Below are 9,699 nucleotides of genomic sequence, written 5' to 3'. Positions count from 1 at the left end.
AGTTATTTATTTAATTTACTTCTGACAGTTATAAAATGTCCTGCTTAGGAAAATAAGAATATAAGATTTAGCATACTTTATGTATCTAATATGTTATTCTCATGCTTCAAACATCTTAAGTTGGCAAAGGAGACTTTATTCAAGACTGCTACAATAGGGGATAGTGATGAGCTCAACTCTGCTGAAACAGAAATACTGGATTGGATTCTGAGGTATAGTATTCAGCTCAGGCAAGGGAATGCTGAAGGATGACAAGGTTCTAAGGACTTATTCCTTCCCATCTTCTTCACCAGCAAGAAGTAGTTTCTAATTGTCCTGAATTACGAATAGCATCCTTGTAGGTCTTCTTACATCTTCTGTGATTTTCCATCTCAAGATCATCAGTCCCCAATTACCACTCTAGAAGTTCTGTTTTGCTTTGTTGACAAAAGATGGCATATCTAGTTAGAAGTGGGAAGGTAGGTCACAGTAAGCCAGGTTCATAGGAATTCCCTGCTGGGCCACCTGCTTGCTGGGCACTCTGAGCCAAGCCCTTCATGTAGGAAAAAATGACTAGAACTGCAACACCCTCCAGCCCCCAGCCCGATCAGCAAAGTTGGGATATTTAGAATTCTAACCACAGAGGCTGGAAAAAGGGTTGGGAATAAGAAGCTAAGGGGTAGCAAACAGACATGAAATAAGAACCCAGAAGGTAGAACTTATAACTAAGGTTTGGAGTGCAGAATTTGGAATATAGAATTGGTAAGATTGAACAGAGGAGACAGAAGGCTTCTTGGGGAGGGGTCTCTGGTACTTGGCAGGTGGGAAGAGGCTTGTCCACTCTCCTTATTACTGGGGTTGAGAACTTGCAGTTCTATGCAGGGATCTCCTGCAAACCCTCCTTTGTGCTAACAAAAGCTTAGGTCTGGATCTGTATTATCCTCAGCCTGCCTTCTCCCCCACTTGACATTCTGTCAGCTCAACTCTCATTCTGTAGGGCCACCAAGAGTGTGCATTGGGATCAGTGACTCTGGTGAGCTCCTCAGTGACCTACATACCTCATGAAACTCTGGGTAGCTTTATTATGTCTCTCTTCCAGGAAGACTTGCACAGAAGTTACTGATAGAATCAATCAAATACTTAATATAAAAAAAAAACCCTTATAATTGCATTTCTAAAGTTAATGCTCTAAGAAAAAGGAAGTCAGGAGACTACAGTCAGCCAGGAATCCTATCTAAAGATTAGTTAAGCCACGAAATTTTTGGTCAGATCCAAAGCCAGCATCATTAATTGGCCCTGTCTTCTGAGGCCTTCTAGTAAAGTATTCTTTTCACAAAAGGCTTTTTAATTTCCCAGTGTAATGTCAGAGCTAATTAGGTTCATTATGGTGTTAAAACATGAATATGAATATAACTGTACTGCTGCCATCACTTGTCACTATCCCTTTATATTCTAAACTTATAAAACATAATTGCTATGGAAGTAATTGTATCCTCCCCATGCCCAGTTTCATATATAGAAGCTTTAATCCTCAATGTGACTGTATTTGGAGACTGATCTTTTAGGAAGTAACTAAAATTAAATGAGATCATAGGAGTGGAATCCTAATCTGACAGACTTGATTGTTTTATAAGAAGAGCAAGAGGCAGATCTGTCTCCATCTCTGTCTACTATGTTAGGACACAATGAGAAAGTTGCCATCTGCAAGCCAGGAAGAGATCATTTACCAGACCTGGCATCCTAGTGTCAGACTTCCCAGTCTCAAGAACCATGAGAAAATAAATTTTTGTTTAGGCCACTCAGTCCACGAGATTTTATTATGACATCCTGAGCTAATATAATAATGAAAATAGTGAAACTCAAAATAATGCAATAGAGAAACTTTGGCATGTTCAGAAGTTTAGTCTTGAGGGATACTTATCTGATATGTGCAGATCAAGAGGACTTCTTTATAGTAGAATTGATCTGTATTTGTGTGTGTGTGTGTGTGTGTGTATAAATATATATATTTTGGTACCACCATACATTAGGAAATGCTTTCAGAGTAACAATAAAGACAACTTGAAGTTTACCTTTGATTAAGTGATTATTACCAGCATCATTAGAAATCCAGTATGGCCTTCTCAAACCCCTTCCTATGGTATAACTGTGATATTTTATACCTTTTCCTGGATAACCAGTCTTCTAACTTTTAACATACAGGTTAGTTTGGCCTGTTCTTGTACTTTATGTGAGTGAGTTTACATAGTATGTACATTCGTGTTTGGCTTCTTTTGCTCAATATTATATGTTAGTAAGAATCTGCTAGATTTTTATTTAGTTGTAGAATGTTTGTATAAAATCCTGTGGTATAAACAAGTCACAATTTATTCATTATAGTATTGATGGTACATTAAGGAATTTTTTTCTTGGCTACTATAAATAGTGCTTTTGTGAGCACTGTTTAGATACTGTTTCATACATGTAAACATGTATGTAAACATACATACAGATCTCTATGTATATTCAGTAGAACTGCTACATTATAGAATATTAATATGCTCAGCTTTATTAGCTACTACTAAATATTCCCAATATGATTATAACAATTTATACTTTCAAAGGAATTTTTTATAGATTATATTGCTTTATTTTCTTATTTTTATTAAGTGATAAGTTATCTTACTTTTGAATTCTACACAAGGTCAACTTTTTTCTTTTTTCCTTGAGAGGCTTTTGCTACAGGGTGCGTGCTCTTGCCAGACAGACAGAGACAGAGAGACAGAAAGCGAGAAATCACCCCCCAGAGGGGATGGCCATGCTGCAATCCCTTCTCCTCCATTCTCCTCTTGGGACCCTTGGCGCGCACGCACCTGGCGTGAGTTTAAGCTACCAGGTCTGGGACTTGAACCGCGATCGACTACAACATAGCCATTATGCTAACTGCTGGACCCATACATAAGGTCAACTTTTAAAAAGAAATTTATATAGGGGCCAGTAGATGGTATGATGTTTAAGGTGTTGGACTCCCACATGGCCAACTACGGTTTGAGTCCTGGACCTGGCAGTTTGCTTTCTCTCTCTCGTCAAATTGAAGAATAATAGGAAAAATTAAATAATTTTTTAGAAAATTTTAATTTTTTTACATTCAATCACTGTGTATCATTACATCATACCAAATAAATTTTACCATCATGAATACATTATACATGAATCTAAAGGTATTACCATACACATTATCATCAACAGATAATTTTCCACTTTTGTGTCCCTTAAACGTTTTGCTACTTTCTTTTTTCCCCTTGATTTCCTCTTATTGTCCCCCATTTCACATCCTCCTCCCACACTATCTTTAGTATCCACAGTTGTTCTCTATGCCTTTATATATTTATAGCTAATCTTTCAGTTTCTGTCATAGAGTGAAGACATTCAGTATATATTGTGTGGGGACATACAATGCCTCTCTTTCATAGTCTGCCTTTCTTTGCTTAGCATAAAATCTTCAATATTTGTCCATTTTCTACTGAATACCAGGGTCTCTTTTTTTTTTTAAGGCTGAGTAGTATTCTGTAGTGTATATGTGCAACACTTTTTTCAATCCATTCATCTGTTCATGGGCATTTGGATTTATTCTGTGTCTCAGCAATTGTGAATAATGCTGCAATAAGCATGGATGTGCAAGTGTTTTTCTTTATTCCTATCCTTTGGGTAGATGTCAAGGAGTAGACTTTCTGGATCATGTGGTAATTCTATTTGAAAGTCTTTGAGGAATCTCCATATTATTCTCCACAGTGACTGTACTAATTTACATTTCCACCAACACTGTAGTAGAAACTCTACTTCAAAACCTTGCCAGAACTATTGCTTATCTTTTAAATCTTAACCTTTCTAACTAGGATAGGGTAGTATCTCATTGTAGTTTTGACTTGCATCTCCCTTATGATAAGTTATGTTGAGCATTTTTTTTTTTTTTTTGCATGCTTTTTGGCTATTCATGTCTTCCTTGGAGAGTTTTCTGTTCAGCTCACTTGGTCATATATTGATTTCCTTGTAAGCTGCTTGAATTCTCTGTATATTCCAATTATCAGTCTTTTATCTGAGGCATAGTTTGCAAATATATTTTCCCATTCCTAGGGTTGTCTCTTCACTCTAATTATTCTTTTTCTGTGCAGAAGCTTTTTAAACTAATGTAATCCCATTTGGCTATCATTGGGATTATTGCATGTCCTTTGGAGCTCTTATTTAAGAGTGCCTACTGCGATGTCTCCAAGGGTTTATCCTATGTTTTCCATCAATAGTTTTATAGTTTGATGTCTTAGGTTTAGATGTTTGATCTATTTTGAATTGATTTTTGTTAGTGGTGAGAGATAGTGGTCCAGTTTCATATTTCTGCAAATGGATAACCAGTTTTTCAAGTACAAATGGAAGAGATCCCCCCCTCATTGGATTAACTGATGCCCTTTGTCAAAAGTCAGTTGGCTGTATGTTTTAGGTTTTCTTTCTAGAGTTTCTCTATTCTGTTCTACTGGTCCACAAACCTGTTTTTTTGTGCCAATGCTATGCTATTTTGAATATTATAACTTTGTAATATAGTATGGGGTTAGGGAGTGAGATTCCTCCTACTCCACTATTCTTGTGCAGTATTGCTTTGGCAATATGAGGTCTTTTATGATTCCAGACAAATTCTGTGATTTTAAAAAAATCTGAAGAATGTTTCTGGTAATTTGGGATTGCATTAAATATGTAGATTAATTTAGGTAGAATTGACATTTTAATATATTAATTCTTCTACTCCAGGAATATGGGATGTTTTTCCAATTTTTCATGTCATTTTCTGTTTTTTTTTTTTTTTCTAGTTTTTCCTAGTTTTCCTTGAAGAGGTCTTTGACTTCTTTGAATATATTCATTCCTAGCTATCTTATACTTTTTGTACCTATTTTTAATGGGGTTACTTTTTTCAGTTCTACCTCAGTCAGCTCATGTTAATTTTTTATCCTGCCACATTACCATATTCATTTCTCACATCTAGGAATTTTTGTGTGGATTCTTTTGGATTGTCATGCATATAATCATGTTATTGGTAAATGGAGATAATTTACTTCTTTTTCTATTTGAAAGTCTTATTTTCTTTTCTGTATTGCATTGGCTAGGAACTCCAGTACTATATATTGAAAAGGAGTGGAGAAAGTGGGCAGCACTGTCTTATTCCCGTTTTTTTAGGGAAAGCTTTTAGCTTTACCTCATTCAGTATGATGTTAGCTATGGGTTTTTCATATATGGCTTTTATTGCATTGATAACTGTCCCTTTAATGCTAGTTTTGATGAGAGTCTTAATTGTGAAGGGATGTTGTATTTCATCAAACCCTTTTTCTGCATTGATTGATATGATCATATGATTTTTATATTTTTTCTGTTAATATGTATTAAATTTATGATTTTGCATATGTTGAACCATCCTTGCATCCCCGGAATAAAGCCTACCTGGTTGTGGTGTATAATCTTTTAAACATGTTGTTGAATATGATTTGCTAGTGTCTTATTCAAAATTATTATATCTATAGTCATCAGAGATATTCGTTATGTTTTTATCTGTTTTAGGGATTAGGGTAATGGGAGTTTCATAAAATGAATTTGGGAGGATTCCTTCCTTTTCCATCTTTAGAAATAGCTTGAGTATAATGGGGGTTAACTCTTCTTTAAAAGTTTTGTAGAATTCACAATTTATTGGGACCTTGGCTTTTTTGTTGGGAAGTTATGTATTAGGAATTCAATCACATTACTTGTTATAATCTATTCTGACTTTCTATGACTCCCTTACTCAATCTTGGTAGATTATATATGTCCAGAAATTTGTTCATCTCCTCTATGTGGTCTTGTTTATTGGTGTACAGTTGTTCATTGTATTCACTAATCTTTCATATTTTTCTATTCAGAAGTTTTTAATAACTTCACAATAAAATTCTGGTTTTGAAAATGTAATTCTGTAAAACATTGAAAAATCTACTTTAACAAAGATAAGCCCTGTGCATTTTCTAATGGCACTTATATTAATTAAAAAACCTATTCATATAAACCCAAAAATACTCCAAGAGGTTATTCACTGTGTTTACAAAGTGTTAGGTTTTTGTCTTGTATTTTTCTCTTTAAATAATCTTGACGTTACGGAAGAGTGACTAGAAAGCCTTTGCCAACATTTGTCTAAGGCAAAGCTTAATACATAAATATCCTTGTTAAAAAGCAAAATATTGATACTGTATAATATCTGTTTTTTAAAAAGTGCTTAAAATTAACTCCTAGAGGGAAGTGGGGAGGGGATGGAGAAAACAGCTACCAAAATGGGAGGGAGAAATTTAAAGGGCTATGGGAAAAGTTTAGGGCAGGGGGAGTTTCAACTCAAGACAGTATCTACCAGCATAAAATGAATCACACCTGCTTTGTGGATTTCCATGAACAAAATGCCACTTGTAAAAGGTTGTGGGGGAAGGACTTACTGGTGCTCCTTTCCTTTCCATCTCTTGAAGATGGTGAGAGGTCCTCTGAGCTGACAGCTTTGCATGTCATCCCCTGGATCCCAGAACTGCACTGAGCCCTGACCAGCTACTATGGAGGATGGGAGGTGCTTACTACTATTCAGGATAGCTCATTGGAAGAAGAGATAGGGAAAAGGGATATCACCCCCTTTTTTTATGGTCCCAGACTGGTTTCTGTCACCAGTCTAGTATAAAGCTATATTATTGTTTGAACAACCAGTCCATTGAGGCTTTTTTATTTATTTATTCATTTATTTTTTATGTTGGGGGAAGAAAGGTTTAAGAAACAGCTGGATGGATATACCCCCATCTCCTAAAAAAATACAAACAAAAACTGAAAGCAGATAATGTTCCTCTGTATCAGAAAGTTCACAGTGTTAGAAAAATTATTTGTGGGTGGTGAGAGCATTGAACGAAGAGGAGAGACAGGATGAAGGGATGAAGTAGGAGTGGGTGGGGGGCAAGAGGAAAAATCAAGAGATGGGGATGAGGCCCTGGTTAAAAAATTGCTTTGCCTGTCCTATGAGTTTCCCAGCATCACTAATCAGGGGAGAGAATTTGAGGAAGGGACAAGAAAGGGCAGGCAGAGAAAACAGAACTCCTGTGGCCACCCAGTCCATTTGCCTCTGTCAATGAGGATGGAAGGAAGGTGGTAGGCAAAGGGAGAAGAGCTGCCAGGTCTGGCAATGAAGGCCAGATACAGCAGGAAAATGGCAGCAGAGTCCCACCTGGATGCTCATAGGCCATTTCCTGTAATATAAGTCCCAATCACATGCATAGCATGCAGGAGATGGCTGTGAATCACAGTAGATTCTTTTCAGGTAAGCCTCAATTAACCCCTGGGACTCAGCAAAGCTAATTTTTAGAAGTAAATCACCTAGTCTGATTCTAATCTTGCCTGATAAATATGTACACCCACACACACACACACACACACACACACACATATATATATAAATTTTTTAAAGGTATCCCAAGCTACCCTGCCTAAATAAAAACATATTTATTTACTCTACATTCCTTCCAATCAAGGGTCAGGAAGCTAATATTTAAGGCTTCCACCTCAAACAAGGAGTACTGGCTTGGACTAAGGCAAATTAGGTCAGAGTCTTGGACCTAATCTGTTCATGATGATAAACTAAATGAATCTAGAAGGAAGGAGGGTGAGGGAAGTCTGGTGGGAGGCTGAGGCAGTTCCTTGGTGGTGTGTTCTGAAACCATACTGGATAAGTCAGCATGAAACACCCAGAGAAAAGTGCCCAGAAACTGCTGACTGCATCTATAGGAGTTAACAGTACAGAGGTAGAAGTGTGTTTTTTGTATATGATGTGTCTTAAGAGGGTCCCACAGTGGGGATCTCTGAGCTTGCCTCCCTTTTACAAGTGAAGCCTCTGCAGAACTGAGATGAAGCAGGAGTGGGATTTAGTTGAGTTCTGGGCAAGGGCTGTGTGGTCTGTGGCAGAGTGGCCCACATGTCAGAAGAGAAGAACTAATCGTTTGCTGCAAGAAATCTTGCTGGATACTAGTGGAAAATAGAGGGAGGCCATAGGGAGATAGAAGCTCGTATGGAGAACAGAAAAACCTATGCACAGTGGCCCAGGTCTCTGGGCACTGCAAAGTGGAGGAAAGCTGATGGACATTGTAGATAAGAAAATTTTCAGTATGAGAGGCAATGATGCACCCAAAGATTAGAACTCAACCATCTACCCAGTCCTAACTCTGAAAACTTCTTTTTCTAACAACTCCATAACTTCCTAGTAAAGGGATGGGTAAAGGGAGACAAATGAGGGGTTCATCACCTCTCCTTTGCTATCCCTATCAGCCTAGAACACAGAATTCATCCTTTTAAGGCTAATACTAACTGCTCATGATGTTCAGGTGGGGCCTAGGGACGAGAGAGAGGCTTCTAGGAAACTCTGGCAGAAAACTATCCACCTCCACTTCGGGAAGTGTTGGGAAAGTGTGAGGTAGATCCAAGCTGATATTTTGGGGGAAGCTGGGTTGAGGAAGGGATAGGTGAGGATTCCAGAGGTTAGCTCATACTTGTGGGCAGTATATTGTGCACCAGGGAGAGTGGCATCCCTGTACCAGACATAGTAGGCATGTGGGCATCACACATGCCAATGGGCAACATGCCAGGAAAGGCCTTGACCTGTATCATGTCCCAAGAGGCCATCACAGCACAGGCTCAGCTCTTCTTTCACACTGACTGTGGAGCTACAGTTGAGTAGGGCTCTCATGTCCACTGGCTCCCTCTCAATTTTGAGCAGCTCTTGTGAGTGGTTCTTCTTGGCATAATGCATTGGGTGGTCTTTATGGCCAAATGGCTGGGCACATTACTGGCACAGGAAGTCCTTATGGCCTGTATACACCACTAGGTGCTGCCACATATACTTATGCATATAGAACTGCTGGTCACAGTGGTCACAGGGATGCTTCTTTTCCTTGGCACTGCTTGCTGCCCAGTGTGAGTGGGCCTTCAAGTGCTCTTGAAGTGCCTGGGTACTCTTAAAGGTCTGCAGGCACACCTTGCAACTGAGGTTACCCCTGCTGGCAGCACATATATCCAGGTGGTTCCAGTATCCCAGCTTCATATTATAATTATTCCCACATTTAGTGCAGTGGAGGGCCTCTTTGTTTGGGTCATGGGTCTGCAGGTGGTTCTGCAGATGGTCCTTGCGGTGAAATGTCTTATCACAGTACATGTTTTGGTGGGGTTTTTGGACTGAGGGGGTGGCCATGAGCCTATGCAGCTTGTACTTGGAGGCAAAACCCTTGTCACAGTGCAGCTGAGGGCAGCTACACGGTCTCTGCTATGGATGGGGGAGGCTGTGAGGCCCTCGTTTCTCCCCATTTGAGAAGGGCGGGCTCAAGATTTCACACTGGCACTTTTCCTGACTCTCTGCCTCACAGTCCTAGGCCTCAGAGCTAGTTTTCAGCCCATTTTCTCCTCCTGTTTTGTATCTTGAATAGGATGGGAGACACTGGTAAAAAATGTGGTCGGGAACCAGCAGTTAGTGTAATGGCTATGTTGCTGGACTCCCATGTAGTCGACCGCGGTTCGTGTCCCGGACACGGTGGCTTAAAACTCACACTGGGCGCATGTGCGTGCGTGCCCAAGATCCCGAGAGGAGAATGGAGGAGAAGGGATTGCGGCGTGACCATCCCCCCTGGGGGGTGATTTCTCGCTTTCTGTCTCTATGTCTCTCTC

The 9,699-nt window shown here is 39.1% G+C and overlaps 1 pseudogene; it reads right to left on the bottom strand.

The window, feature by feature from the left end:
• Nucleotides 1-8,345: 8,345 nt before the first annotated feature.
• Nucleotides 8,346-9,483, bottom strand: LOC102499279 (zinc finger protein PLAGL2 pseudogene; annotated as a pseudogene).
• Nucleotides 9,484-9,699: the final 216 nt, after the last annotated feature.

This window comes from Tupaia chinensis, unplaced genomic scaffold (genome assembly GCF_000334495.1).
Source record: "Tupaia chinensis unplaced genomic scaffold, TupChi_1.0 Scaffold139677_1, whole genome shotgun sequence".
Lineage (NCBI taxonomy): Eukaryota > Metazoa > Chordata > Mammalia > Scandentia > Tupaiidae > Tupaia > Tupaia belangeri.
This window is presented reverse-complemented; position numbering and strand designations above follow the sequence as displayed.